Genomic DNA, 15158 nt, shown 5'->3' with positions numbered 1-15158 from the left:
AATGTAATCCTCAATCACTTTCCTTTTTGCTGAAGACATTCCTATTGAACTACTGAATGATGCAGCTATTCTTGGATAACACCTTTAAGAGAATTTTTTGATTGAAAAGGTGTCTTCTTTTCAAGAATGAGAGAAAAGCCACCTATTAGTCGCCTGGCATAAAGGCTGAAAACACAGCAGGATGTGCCTTATTGGGAATGGAAGCTCGTTCCTGCCCAGCCTCCAGCACACTCCCACTCTGGGCGGCTTTGGTGATCTCAGTGGGAACGAAAGCCCTGAGGCGTCCTTGGGGGAAGATTCACAAAAGCCAAACAGCAAATCTCTTTGACTCAGACTGATGAACACCAGGTAGTAAGGGGCTTCCTCGGCTTGATTCATGAGAAATAAATTAATCTTCAGTATTTGTGAAAGGCAAGGCCTAAGAATCTCCAAAGGCTTCACAGGCAACAACTTAACTTCCCCCCTGGGTTTCCTCCTCTTCTACCAACGCTTGGCTGCAAACGCGGCGCTGTCTGATGGAAACAAGCAGCAACCCTGCATTCAAAGCAGTTCTCTGGAGGGGAGAGTGCAGAGGGGTGAGCAGCAATGGAGCTCTGGATCCAGAGGACAAAATAAGGCAAGGACAGTGGGCGGCCCTCTGCTCCCGAGCTTCCCCCACCCGGGCCAGGCTCCCCATGTCAGTCTAAGGTTTCAAGGGGGTGTTCTTTCCTCCCACTTTCATAAAGATTTCTTTTTCTACTTGACATCTACTTTTAAAGCCCACCCCTCCATCCCCACCCCACTACACTGCATGATCAGGTCCAAAAGTTCATTCAGTTCACCTTCAAAATACCTCCGTGGCACAGCTGTTTGAGCACCTGACAGGTGAACCTGCCCGAACTTGCCTTCCAGGACTAAGAGGTAAGAAAGGCTCGAGCAACGTATGGGGCAGGGGAGGGACCAGCGCTGCCTCCCCGACAGAGAGGGACAGCATGTCCAAGGCTGGGAAGCCGGTCCTCACAGCACTGCTAGCCTCAACAACCCCCAGAGAGCCTGCGCAGGTGCACAGACCTGACCCTCCTGGAATCGCAGAGGCTCGACATTACTAACCTTGCCTTTTCTCTTTCTGCCTGCTGGTGTGTGTGTGTGTGTGTGTGTGTGTGTGTGTGTGTGTGTGTGAGAGAGAGAGAGAGAGAGAGAGAGAGAGAGACAGAGACAGAGAGAGAGAGAGACAGAGAGAGAGAGAGACAGAGAGGAGAGGAGGGACCCTGTGAAAAGTCCTGTGAAGAAACAACTGAAGGACAGTTTAAGACATTTCTAACCAAAAAAAGAACACACACAGATATATGTAAATGAAATGGGTATTTGTATCCTTCAAACATGTATTTCTCAATTATGTTATAAAGAAACTGAGAAAAGGAGTTATGATGATAACATTCACATTTCATTTTCAGCCTGAGAGCTCACTGGGCATGAGCAAATAAGTCTGGGTCTGCTACTTCCTTGGTGCCTGATACTCCTTCCTCCATTACATCTCTGCTTTTTATTCCATGTGCTTTTATTTACATTTTTTTTATTTTAGTGAGAGGAGGGGAGGCAGAGACAGATTCCCGCATGTCCCCCAACAGGGAACCACCCAGCAAGCCCACTAGGGGGCAATGCTCTGCCCATCTGGGGCATTGCTCCATTGCAACCAGAGCTATTTTTTAGTGCCTGAGGCAGAGGCCACAGAGCCATCCTCAGCACCAGGGCCAACTCTCTTTAATCTAGCCATGGCTGTAGGAGGGAAGGAGAAGAGAGAAACAGACACAGAGAGAGAGAAGCAAGAGGGAAAGGAGTGGGGAAGCGGATGGGCACTTCTGTGTGCCCTGACCAGAAATCAAACCCAGGACTTGCACACACCAGGCCGATGCTCTACCACTGAGCCAACTGGCCAGGGCACCTTTATTTTTTAATGAAAATCATAATTCCTGCCTGACCAGGCGGTGGCACAGTGGATAGAGCATCGGACTAGGATGCAGAGAACCCAGGTTCAAGACCCCAAGGTCGCCAGCTTGAGCGCGGGCTCATCTGGTTTGAGCAAAGCTCACCAGCTTGGACCCAAGGTTGCTGGCTCAAGCAAGGGGTTACTCAGTGCTGAAGGCCCGCGGTCAAGGCACATATGAGAAAGCAATCAATAAACAACTAAGGTGTTGCAACGAAAAACTAATGATTGATGCTTCTCATCTCTCTCCGTTCCTGTCTGTCTGTCCCTATCTATCCCTCTCTCTGACTCTATCTCTGTAAAAAATAAAAATAAAAAAAAAATCATAATTCCTATTCCCAGCAAACCATCTATGTTTAGATCCCTTTGGGGTCTCATAATTCATTTTTCTAAATATTGAAAAGTATCTTTATCAGAAAAGTTGCTTTGATTTAATTGAATAAAAAAAAATATTTCCCAAGTGTAAAATGAAGTATCATATGAAAAGAGTTATTTGTAAGAAACAGGATCAAATCTAGGTCTGTGTAACATTCATTCTACTGCAGTTTACTTCAAAGACAGATATACAATATACAATGATACCTGACATCACACTCACTGAAAAATTCCTCTAGGAAAATATTTCCCTGTTCTGAAAAATTTTGACAAATAGCCTTTCAAAGGTAAAGATGAACCACATCATAGGTCAAAAACAATTAAACATCCACAACTTCATAAGACAACATCTAATACAAAAGTGTTGAAGAAAGTGTCATTACTTTTCTACTTTGTTATAATAAAAATTCTACTCAAACTGTGCACTTAAAATGGGTGAATTTTATGGCATATAAATGATTTCAGTGGTGTAAACCGAATATTGGTATTTCCCGAAAGTCCACATATTGAAATCTAACCATCAATGTGGCTTTTGGAGGTAACAGGATTAGATGAAGCCATGAGGATGAAGTCCTCATGAATGGGATTAGTGCCCTAATGGAGCAAGCAGAGAGTTGTGCCCCTCTCTGCTCTCTGCCATGTGAGAGTACAGGGAGAAGGTGATCATCTGTAAGAGGACCTTAATCAGAACTTGACCATGTCGGTACCTTCATCTTGGGCTTCCAGCCTCCAGAACTGTGAGAAAATCTGTTGTTTATAAACCATCCGGTTTATGGTGCTTTGCTGAGTGGACTAAAATATTCAATAGAGCTGTTATAATTTCTACTTGCGTCATTTACTCATGTATAGGTGGGAGATCTTACAGAGGTTCCATGAAACTAAATGACTTATGTGACTTACCCAGAGAAGGGGTGAAAGCCAGGCCACAAGAAAAGCCCAAACTTGCTTTTCTTGGCTCACTCCCCTCATTCACAAAACCTGGAGTATAAAAGGACTCAGTCCATCCCCAGGGTGTGCAGCTCTCTTAAGACGGGAGGGTAATTAAACCAAGGCCGCAGAAGTTTGCAGAAAAGGAGCCAGAAACTAAAGTCCATGGTCTCAACGGCTTCTTTCTCCATGGTACGTTAACCATTAATCTGAGACCAAACAAGGACTTTGTCTGTTTCTCCAAGGCTCCCCTCTTCTGCTGTGACACAGCTGTTCCTCCCACCCAACGGCCAGCTCTCGTGTAAGTGTTATCGGACAACAGCCTCCCTGTGGCCGTCCAGCTCAACCCAAACAGTCTGTGCTGGGAGAAAAAAAAATGACAGCACTGACAGCAACATTATAAAAACCTTCTATGTGCTGTCCCCTCACATTGCCCCACACTGCTGGGCAGTGGCCTTGCTGAATGCATTCCTGGGAGCTGATGATCCACTGGACCCCCAGGAAGCCGTCCAAGAGGCTTCTCAAACTTGAACTCTCACCTGAATCCTGTGGATCTGATGAAAATGCAGATTCTGACCGTTAGGTCTGGGGTGGGCTCTCAGGAAATGCTGAGGCTGCTCGTGCAGGGGCCACTCCTTAAGCAGCAAGGCTCAGGAATGGCACTGTTCAGTAACACCGGAGGCAAGGAAAAACGAGAGATACACATACTTTGAAGTTTGCTGGGAGCTGCCTTTAAAAAGTCAAAAGCAACTGATAAAATTAATGGGAATAATACATTTTTGTGTGACCCAATAGTTCAAAATATCACTTCAATATGTAACTAATATAACAATTTATTTACAAGGTGTTTAACATTCTTTTTTTCATATTAGGTATCCAAATCCTGCTATGTATTCTACACGTACGCACATCTCAATTGCGAGCAGCCAGCTTTCACTGCCCGGCACCCCACGGGACTGGGGGCTGTGATCCGGCGCAGCGCCGCTCTAGGGACCTCTGCAAGTGGCTCAGTAGTGCCTGGCCGCAAGCAGTCAACACTCAGACGAGTTCTTTTCCTCCTTCTACTCTGTTCTCTCCTAGTGAGAAGTCTGCTAAATGGTCCTGGAGACTCAGACATAGAAACAAGAAATGTTTTGTATTTTGAGGTCTACTTATCAGAAACAGGGAGGGGCACGATTCCTAGAGAGAAAAAGGGGCAATTGGGAGTCTTCAAACAGGGAAGCTAGCGAGCGCGCTGGGAAGTCAGGGCGCTGCGCCAAGTCCGGTGGGTGAAAGGCAGGGCAGGGCAGAGGCCCCAGAGCGCCTACAGCCGTGGCATCCCTCCCCCACCCCCTCACACCCATGCCCCACACCATTGGTGGGATTCAAATAATTTAATAACCAGTTCTCAGCTCAAATGAACATTTTAAGAATAAAAGAAGATATACCAAAAGGTAGTTTATTATTTCATGCATTTAATTCTTTTTTGGGCCCTGGCCGGTTGGCTCAGCGGTAGAGCGTCGGCCTGGCGTGCGGGGGACCCGGGTTCGATTCCCGGCCAGGGCACATGGGAGAGGCGCCCATTTGCTTCTCCACCCCCCAACCCCCTTCCTCTCTGTCTCTCTCTTCCCCTCCCGCAGCCGAGGCTCCATTGGAGCAAGGATGGCCTGGGCGCTGGGGATGGCTCCTTGGCCTCTGCCCCAGGCGCTGGAGTGGCTCTGGTCGCGGAGGAGCGACGCCCCAGAGGGGCAGAGCATCGCCCCCTGGTGGGCAGAGCGTCACCCCTGGTGGGCGTGCCGGGTGGATCCCGGTCGGGCGCATGCGGGAGTCTGTCTCTCCCTGTTTCCAGCTTCAGAAAAATACAAAAACAAAAACAAAAAACTGATGGAGATGGAGACTTATTGACATTGGAAGATTTTTACCACATGGTAAATGAATAAATATCATGTTAGAAAAAATAAACTGTATGTATAATAGGTATAATGTATAATAGGGCCCCACTTTTAAGAAATATATAAGTATAGATATACAGTGAAAAAGTCTAGAATGCACACTACAATGTTGCAGAGGTTATTTATGGCTGAATGTATTATAGATACTTTAGTCTTTTTGGTTAACTGCATTTTCTAATTCTTTTATAAGGACATGCTGTGCTTATATAATACAGTTAAATAATAGTTTACATAAATAAATTATAACCAGTCTTCATAGCAGATAAAATCCAATGACAAAGCATACATTCATTCAATAAGTGAGCACCTACTATATGCCAGGCTCTGTTCTAGGTGCTGGGGTATAGCAATGGCCCTATCGTGTCTTCTCACGAGCCTCTCATGTTCTGGACAATCAAAGGGCCTATGTGGAGACATGCCCAAATAGCCAGGGTACCAGGGTACAGCCATTCCCCTACACCACAGTGGACTTAAAGAGTCTCTTGGGCCTGACCAGGCAGTGGGACAGTGGAGAGACTGTCGACCTGGGATGCTGAAGACCCAGGTTCGAAACCCCAAAGTTGCTGGCTGGAGTGCAGGCTCACCCAGCTTGAGTGCAGGCTAACCAGCTTGAGCATGGGATTGCCACCTTGAATGTGGGATCATAGACATGACTCTATGGTCGCTGGTTGAACCCAAAGGTCACTGGCTTGAAGCCCAAGGGGTTACTGGCTCAGCTGGAGCCCCCCCCCCCAGCGCAGTCAGGGCACATATGAGAAGCAATCAATGAACAACTAAAATGCTGCAACTATGAGTTCATACTTTTCATCTCCCTTCCTGTCTATCTGTCCTTGCCTGTGCCTCTCTTGTGGAAAAAAAAAAAAAAGTCTTTTGGGAAAGATTATGAAAGAGGGAGGCATGACATGTGAAAATCAGTAAAAATAGCCAAAAAGGCTCTATCAGGAAGCTGAATCACTAATTTTAACAAGAGAAAGAAGTCCTACAGGCAGTATTGTTCATTGAGGTGGGATCTACCATAAATGGGCAGGTAATGAAAAGCCCAGTGGACACAACCTAACAGGAGAGTCCAGAGCCTCCCAAGAGCATGGATCAGAAATACTACTTTAGATCAGCAAAACCAAAAGCAGAGGGCTTTCCGCCTTTCAGAACAAAAAGTGTTAAAAAGCTAACAAACAAAATAACCAAACACTGGGAGAAACTAGTATGTTACATGAATATGCATTTGATGAGTTTCTGAAAGATGGCAGCATAGTTAAATGTGGTACACAAATCCTCCTACAAGCATGTCAGAGTTACAGCTGAACTACAGAACCATCATTCAGAACCGTCTGAATTCTAGCTAAACAGAAGTCCTACAACTGAGGATACAAAGAAGAAGCCACATCAAGACTCACAGGAGGGCCTGACCTGTGGTGGCGCAGTGGATAAATCCTCGACCTGAAATACTGAGCTCGCCGGTTCAAAACCCTGGGCTTGCCTGGTCAAGGCACATATGGGAGTTGATGCTTCCTGCTCCTCCTCACTTTCTCTCTCTCTCTCTCTCTCTCTCCTCTCTAAAACGAATAAATAAATTTAAAAAAAAAAAAAAAAAAAGACTCACAGGAGGGGCAGAGACGTGAAAAGCCTGGTCCCACACCCACATGTGGCAGATTAAAATCGAGAGGGCCCTGGCTGGGTGTCTCAGTTGGTTAGAGCATGTCCAATCAGCCAAGGTTGTAGGTTGATCCCCAGTCAGGGCACATACATATTTTTTTCAAGAGAGGGTTTACTTGGAACGTGAGAGATCTGTGCTTCTAGGCTGAGAGGAAACATGTAGGCGGAGAGAAAGGTTGAAGCTACAAGATAACAGGAGGTCTCAGTGGCAAGGTGCTGGGGAGAATCAATAAGTCGGGATTAAGAGACTCATATTTCAGATTAAGTGAATGCATAAATGAATGAAACAAGTCAATGTTTCTCTCTCTCTCTCTCTCTCTCTCTCTCTCCTACCTCTCCTCTAAAGTCAATAAATAAATGTCCTGGCCAGGTAGCTCAGTTGGTTACAGTGTTGACCAAATACAGCAAGGGTGCAGGTTTGATCTCTGCTCACACAAGAATAAACCAATGAATGCATAAATGAGTGGAACGACAAACTGATGTTTCCCCCGCCTCCTCTCCCTTTCCCTTCCCCTCTCTCTCTAAAAAACCAATCAATAAATAACGTTTTTTAAAATTAAAATCAATAAAAATTGTTTTAATTGGAGGGAGATGGCCCAGCTCCACAGCAGACCCCCAGCACAGGGTTCCAGTGCCAGGAAGACAAGTCCCCCGTAACTTCTGGCTGTAAAATCAGCCGGGCTTGAGGCTGAGGGAGACAGAGCTGCTGGCGGCCTAGGCCTTCCTCTTAAAGGGCCTGTGCACGGACTTGCTCAGCCTCGCTCCCTCTGCTCTCCAGCACGGGGCAGCAGCTTGAAAGGCACAAGGGGAGAACTGAAGAGTCTGCATCAAGAGAAGAGCTGGAGGTGCAGCTTCCTCCCAGACAGAAGTGCTGGCAGAGACCACTGTTCCCTTGCTGAACCCTCCTCTCACAGAGATGGCAGGTGGAAGCCATACCTCAGACTCCATCAACCTGGCTCACACTGCTGACCCTTCCCAGCTGATTTCCTGAGACCCAGCCCCAGCAAGTTTGTGGGCCCATGCAAGCTGTTGACAGTGGCTTTTCCATACAAATGACCTGTCTTGGCTCATGCTTCAGACTTTAAAAATCTCTCAGACAAGCAGCATCGGGCTTTGGCATGCCCTGAACCTCTCCTTAAGTGGCCTTAGGCCTGGCACTAGTGGCATCCAGCCTTTGTTCACAGCTCGGCCTCTCCTCAGAATATCCAAGCCCAGCACAAGTAGCAACCATTTGCAGCATGAGTAGCAGCCAACTTTGTAGCTTATGCCAGGTGGCCCCCCCGCAGAACAAAAGTGGCAGCTGAACTTGGCCTGCACCTCCCCTCTTGGAAGACAGCTTCTGACAATGTAAAAGTACCACTCAACCACCTCCACAAGTGACACATTCAAGGGGCAAACTCAGCGGGCACCAGAGCCTTTCTAAGTCCTGCTCCATGGGGTGGGCCCCTACACGGCTGATCCACCGTGGTGGTCATACCCAGTTCTTATAGCTGATCTACTCGGGATAAACCCCTCCTATTGACCTGCCAATAGCAATCAAGGCTCAACTACAGGATGGTGTATACAGCCCACACAGAGAGGCTGAGGGCGAGGGGAGGCACACCTGGAGAGTCCGGCTTGAGTGACTGGGGAGACTTGCCACTGGACCCTACAGAATGCCTACTACATTAGCCACTCTACCAAGCCCGGGAGACGTAACAGCTCTACCTAACACCTCGAAACAAACACAGGGAGGCTACCAGAATTAGGAGGCAGATAAATATGTTTCAAGTGAAAAAAAAAACCCAAAACAGAACAAAACTCCAGAAAAAGAGCTAAAAAGGAGATAAGCAGAGTACAAAACACTGGTCATACGAATGCTCAATGAATTTAACAGAAGAGTAGATGAACTTAGTGAGAACTTCAACAAAGAGATAGAAAACATAAAAATGAAACTAGAAAACATAAAAAAAGAACCAGTCAGAAAGAAAAAAAGAGTACATTAACTGAAATGAAGAATACATTATAAGGAATCAACAGCGGAGTAAATGAAGCGGAGGGTCAAATCAGATTTCTGAAGGATAAGAAAGCAGAATATAGCCAATCAGAACAGCAAAAAGAAAAAAGAATCCAAAAAACTGAGGATAGTATTAGGAGCCTCTGGGACAGCTTCAAGCATAACAACATTCACATCATGGGGGTGCCAGAAGGAGAAGAGAGAGGACAAGGAATTGAAAACCTATGTAAAAAAAATAAAAGATGGAATACTCCCCTAACCTGGTGAAGGAACTAGACACACAAGTCCAGGAAGCACAGAGAGTCTCAAACAAGATGAACCCAAAGAGGCCCACACTATGACACATCATAATCAAAATGCTAAAGGTTAATGACAAAGAGAGAATCTTAAAAGCAGCAAAAAGGCCCTGGCCGGTTGGCTCAGCGGTAGAGCGTTGGCCTGGCGTGCAGGGAACTCCGGTTCGATTCCCGGCCAGGGCACACAGGAGAAGCGCCCATTTGCTTCTCTACCCCCCACCCCCTCCTTCCTCTCTGTCTCTCTCTTCCCCTCCCGCAGCCAAGGCTCCATTGGAGCAAAGATGGCCTGGGCGCTGGGGATGGCTTCTTGGCCTCTGCCCCAGGCGCTAGAGTGGCTCTGGTCATGGCAGAGCATCGCCCCCTGGTGGGCAGAGCATCGCCCCTGGTGGGCGTGCCGGGTGGATCCCGGTCGGGCGCATGCAGGAGTCTGTCTGACTGTCTCTCCCCGTTTCCAGCTTCAGAAAAAAAAAAAAAAAGCAATCAGTTACCTACAAGGGAGAAAAAAAGCAATCAGTTACCTACAAGGGAGCTCCCAACTGATTCCTCGACAGAAACTTTGTAGGCCAGAAGGAATTGACAAGAAATATTCAAAGTAATGAAAAGCAAGGCTATACAACCAAGTTTACTCTACCCAGCAAAGCTATCATTTAGAATTGAAGGATATATAGAGCTTCCTAAACAAGAAAAAGATATAAGGGCTTCATCAGCACCAAACCAGTATTACAGGAAATGTTAAAGGGTCTTCTTTAAGAAGAAAAAAAAAGATTAAAAAATATGAACAATAAAATGGCAATAAATACATATCAACAATTGAACCTAAAAAACAAAATAAACAAACATGCAGAACAGAAACAGACATAGATACAGAGAACATTCTGACAGTTGCCAGATGGGAGGAGGGTGGGGGCATTAGTGAAAAGATGAAGGAAATAAGAAGCACAAATTGGTAGTCACAACATAAAAAATAAGTAAAACAAAAAAGGCACTGGGCACACATTCTTTTTTTTTTTTTTGTATTTTTCTGAAGCTGGAAAGGGGAGAGACAGTCAGACAGACTCCCGCATGCGCCCGACCAGGATCCACTCGGCACGCCCACCAGGGGGCGATGCTCTGCCCCTCCAGGGCGTCGCTCCATTGCGACCAGAGCCACTCTAGCGCCTGGGGCAGAGGCCAAGGAGCCATCCCCAGCACCCGGGCCATCTTTGCTCCAATGGAGCCTCACTGCGGGAGGGGAAGAGAGAGACAGAGAGGAAGGAGAGGGGGAGGGGTAGAGAAGCAGATGGGCGCTTCTCCTGTGTGCCCTGGCCGGGAATCGAACCTGGGACTTCTGCACGCCAGGCCGACGCTCTACCACTGAGCCAACCGGCCAGGGCCCACACATTCTTTATGATTAATATTATTGCACATATTCTGGGGGAGACAGAACATGGATAAATGAAATGCTGACAATCTAGCATGTTCTGTGACAAAGGAGTTATAGGCAAGATCACCAATTTTGAATATCAAGATATATTTGAAGGGGACCTTGGCTGGGTAGCTTAGCTGGTTAGAACATTGTCCCAGTACACCAAGGTTGTGGGTTCAGTCCCCAATCAGGGCACATACAAGATCAACCAATGAATGCATAAACAAGTGGAACAACAAATCAAAGTTTCCCCCCCCCTCTCTCTCCCTCTCCCTCTTTCTCTAAAATCAGCAAAGAAAATTTTAAAAATTATTTTTTTAAAAGATATATTTGAAAGTTCTCTATCTTCCCCATACCCAAAGAAATTAGATGTATTATTTGGCCTCTCTTAGCATCGCAAGAGAAACTATTTATTGGGGTTCTGCTATATGCATTGTGCCATCATCTTAAGCAATAAGGATTTTTTTTGGCCTGACCTGTGATGGCTCAGGAGATAAAGGGATGACCTGGAACACTGAGGTCGCTGGTTTGGAACCCTGGGCTTGCCCAGACAAGGCACATATGGGAGTTGGTGTTTTTCACTACCTCCACTCCTTGCTCTCTCTCTCCTCTCTCAAATGAGTGAAAAAAATATATTATCTTTGAAGAAGAAGAATTTTTTTTTTTTTTTTTGCATTTTTCTGAAGCTAGAAACAGGGAGAGACAGTCAGACAGACTCCCGCATGCGCCCGACCGGGATCCACCCTGCACGCCCACCAGGGGGCGACGCTCTGCCCACCAGGGGGCGATGCTCTGCCCATCCTGGGCGTCGCCATGTTGCGACCAGAGCCACTCTAGCGCCTGGGGCAGAGGCCACAGAGCCATCCCCAGCGCCCGGACCATCTTTGCTCCAATGGAGCCTTGGCTGTGGGAGGGGAAGAGAGAGACAGAGAGGAAGGAGAGGGGGAGGGGTGGAGAAGCAAATGGGCACTTCTCCTGTGTGCCCTGGCCGGAAATCGAACCCGGGTCCTCCGCACGCTAGGCCGACGCTCTACCGCTGAGCCAACAGGCCAGGGCAAGAAGAAGAATTTTTAAAAGGCCTTTATCCTAATGCAGCGGTATTTTCCGATGGCTTTAGGCGACCCCTGTGTTTTGGTCGTTCGACCCCCGCTGGGGTCGCGACCCACAGGTTGAGAACTGCTGTCCTAATGTGACTTGGTCTTCTTGAGGAGACAGAGGACATGGAAAGATAAGTCAGGGAAGAATATGCTACATCAAATTAGTGCTACAGCCTTACTAGGCGGTGGCACAGTGGATAGAGCATCGGACTGGGATGCGGAGGACCCAGGTTCGAGACCCGGAGGTTGCCAGCTTGAGCGCGGGCTCATCTGGTTTGAGCAAAGGGGTCACTCGGTTTGCTGAAGGCCCACGGACAAGGCACATATGAAAAAGCAATCAATAAACAACTAAGGTGTCACAACCAAAAACTAATGATTGATGCTTCTCATCTCTCTCCCTTCCTGACTGTCTGTCCCTGTCTATTCCTCTCTCTGTAAAAAAAAAAAAAAAAAAAAAAAATTAGTGCTACAGGTCATGAGTGCTGCCAAGGCAGGGTGACTAAGGAGTTCTCTGGAGAGACAAGTCTTCTTGAGGGTGGGATGGATTGAAAGAAGGTAAATCTCAGATGAGCAAAGGATCTTCACAGTACGCACTCTCACAGGTCTAGCTAGGCCTGTGGGCATATGCACAGAAATGTGTGTAACGTAGGTAAGTTTGACTGGAAGAGAGGAGCTGTGAAGGGAAGAATGTGTGCTGTTGGTCATGACTACACAGTAACATTCAGTTCAGATTATGAGACATTATAAGGAGCCTTGAAAACCAAACTATGTCGGGACCTTCCAATGGGAGAATGGAAGGAGATTCAGATCCAAAATCATAAAATGTTCTTCAGTTTTGGAGTGTCTTGGGAAGATTCGTGGGGTAGGAGAGAATGTAAAGGGTTGATCTAAGGGGGAAAAGATTAGAAGCAGGGCCATTAGCTAGGCCACTGCTGTGCTAGTTTAGTCTCCAAGTCATGGAAAGCGGGGAGACTGGGAGAAGTCAAGGTCACTGAAGATTCCAGTGTGAAAACTCCAGAAAGATGAGAGGGTGAATGCAGATAAACAGAATGTACAGTCACGGTAGAGGATGGAGGTGGAGGTACTCAGGAAGCAGCAGCAATCGGGAGACCAGAGCAGTCAGAACCGCAGACATAGATACGGAGTTCACCTCTGGGGAGGTCTATGTGTAAGCCATGGCAGGAGGACGGCCCTCCATTGGGAACTCAGGCTCAGGGGAAGAACAGAGGAGGCTGAGGATGAGTCGGAAACACGCTCAAATTTAGGAAGAAGGAAAAAAGAGTTGGAACAAAGAACAGAGAAAAGGAATAATCTGGGAATTAAGTGGAGAAACAGGACAACGTAATGTCCTCAATGCTGAGGTTAGAGAGAATGACGGCAAGGATCACTGCTGGCGTTGCGAAGAACAGCTTCGGAAAATAACAAGGTGAAAGCTAAACTGTGACAGGTTCAAGAGTAAGTGGAAAGTGCAAGTATAATGTTTAGCAGTAAAAAGAAACGACAGCAATCGAAAGGAAAAGAAAGGAGAGGGAAGATTTTAGTCTTGAAAAATTATCCACGGTACAGAGGGTAAGTACTGGGCACCATATTTGGTCTCTGTGGACTGTGGAGGTAATACATGGCCTGGCTCTTTTAATTTAACCTCAAGTTTAGCAAGTGACATGCACATCTTTTAACAAAGGACCCTCTATTAATTCTTTATACTATATTTTTTCTTGAGTACTTTTTAATCCAAAGTATATTCTCCAGCATACAAGGATATATTTTGTTCCATTAAATCAGGGGTCCCCAAACTACAGCCTGCGGGCCACATGCGGCCCCCTGAGGCCATTTATCTGGCCCCCGCCGCACTTCTGGAAGGCGCAGCTCTTTCATTGGTGGTCAGTGAGAGGAGCATAGTTCTCATTGAAATATTTGTCAGTTTGTTGAATTAAATTTACTTGTTCTTCATTTTAAATATTATTTGTTCCCGTTTTGTTTTTTTACTTTAAAATAAGATATGTGCAGTGTGCATAGGGATTTGTTCATAGTTTTTTCTTACAGTCCGGCTCTCCAACGGTCTGAGGGACAGTGAACTGGCCCCCTGTGTAAAAAGTTTGGGGACCCCTGCATTAAATGGTACTTTTTACTATGAAAGATAAAATGTAGAATTTTAAAATGTCGTAAAGCAAAAGGCAAACATTTCAGTTAATAGGATTTCAGTAACTTAAACACAACCTATATTTTGGAACTTGATTGAGCAAAAGGGACCCTGCTGGTTACACGTCCTCTTATAACTGCAAAAATCAGCGCTCCCTAATCCGACGCCCTCTGTTATCAGAAACCTCTTGCCCAAGCTCCTTGTCTATCTCCATCCTTCTCCACAGCTAACCTTTGTTCATTTTCCCACCACCTTCTCCTAGGCACTTATTTTAGGAATTGGCCTATGTTGTTTTTATCTTCAGTCTTTCCCTCTAGTCATAAAATGAGCATAACTAAAATGGCCAAGTGGTTAGTATGTGCTAGGGACTGTTCTGAACGCTTTACAGAGGTTGTCCCGTAATCCTCCCAGAGCACTTGGCAGATGAGTGAGCACACCGAAGCAGGGGGAAGTTAAATGACTTGTGCCAAGACTGACTGATGCTGGTGCAGTGGGTAGGGCGTCAGCCCGGGATGCTGAGGTCCCAGGTTCCAAACCCTGAGGTCGCCGGCTTGAGCGTGGGATCAACATGATCCCATGGTCGCTGACTTGAGCCCAAAGGTCACTGGCTTGAAACCCAAGGTTGCTGTCTTGATCAAGGGGTTACTAGCTTGGCTGGAGTCCCCTGATCAAGGCACATCTGAGAAGGAATCAATGAACAACTCAGGTGCTACAATTATGAGTCGAAGTTTCTCATCTCACTTCCTCTCTCATGCATGCATGCAAAAAAAGAAAAAGAATTAAAATAAGAAGGGAGTGTGAGGGTTGAGTGCACACCCATGGGTCCTCACTAGGTCCGGGGCAGGGTCCAGGGATGGAGCTGACTTTCCTCAATGCCATCACACCTAGTGGAGTGTGAGGGGGGCACTCCAATTGACTCCAGATTCCTCTAAGCTTTTTCTGGGCCTATAAATAAGACTGCATAGTGCAATTTTCCGAAATCTGTCCTTATCTTTATTCCTTGATTATTTACAAGGAGCTTCAACAACCAACTCCGGGCCAGTAACTTCCGGATCTTCAGCCTGCGTCTCCCTCCTGAACCCTCACTGCAGCTACTGTTGGCCAGCTCCACCCGCAAACACCTATTTCCAATTCCAACTTAATATATTCAAATGCCCCGGCTCTCTCAGAATCACTGAGTGTTGAGTGGTGCTGCTCACTTTTGCCACCGGCACCCGCATTATTCCTGAAATCTAGAGGCCAAGCTGCTTTTGATTCCTCCTCCTCCCTTGCCCGACACCTACTCAGTCTGTTTCCAAGTCTCTTTGAATTCCTCCTTCCTTCACGTTATTACTGCCACCAGTTTCCACCTCTGTGTGTACCACAAAATCCCTCA

Source organism: Saccopteryx bilineata, chromosome 5, assembly GCF_036850765.1.
Source record: "Saccopteryx bilineata isolate mSacBil1 chromosome 5, mSacBil1_pri_phased_curated, whole genome shotgun sequence".
In the NCBI taxonomy this organism is placed as follows: Eukaryota; Metazoa; Chordata; class Mammalia; order Chiroptera; family Emballonuridae; genus Saccopteryx; species Saccopteryx bilineata.
This window is presented reverse-complemented; position numbering follows the sequence as displayed.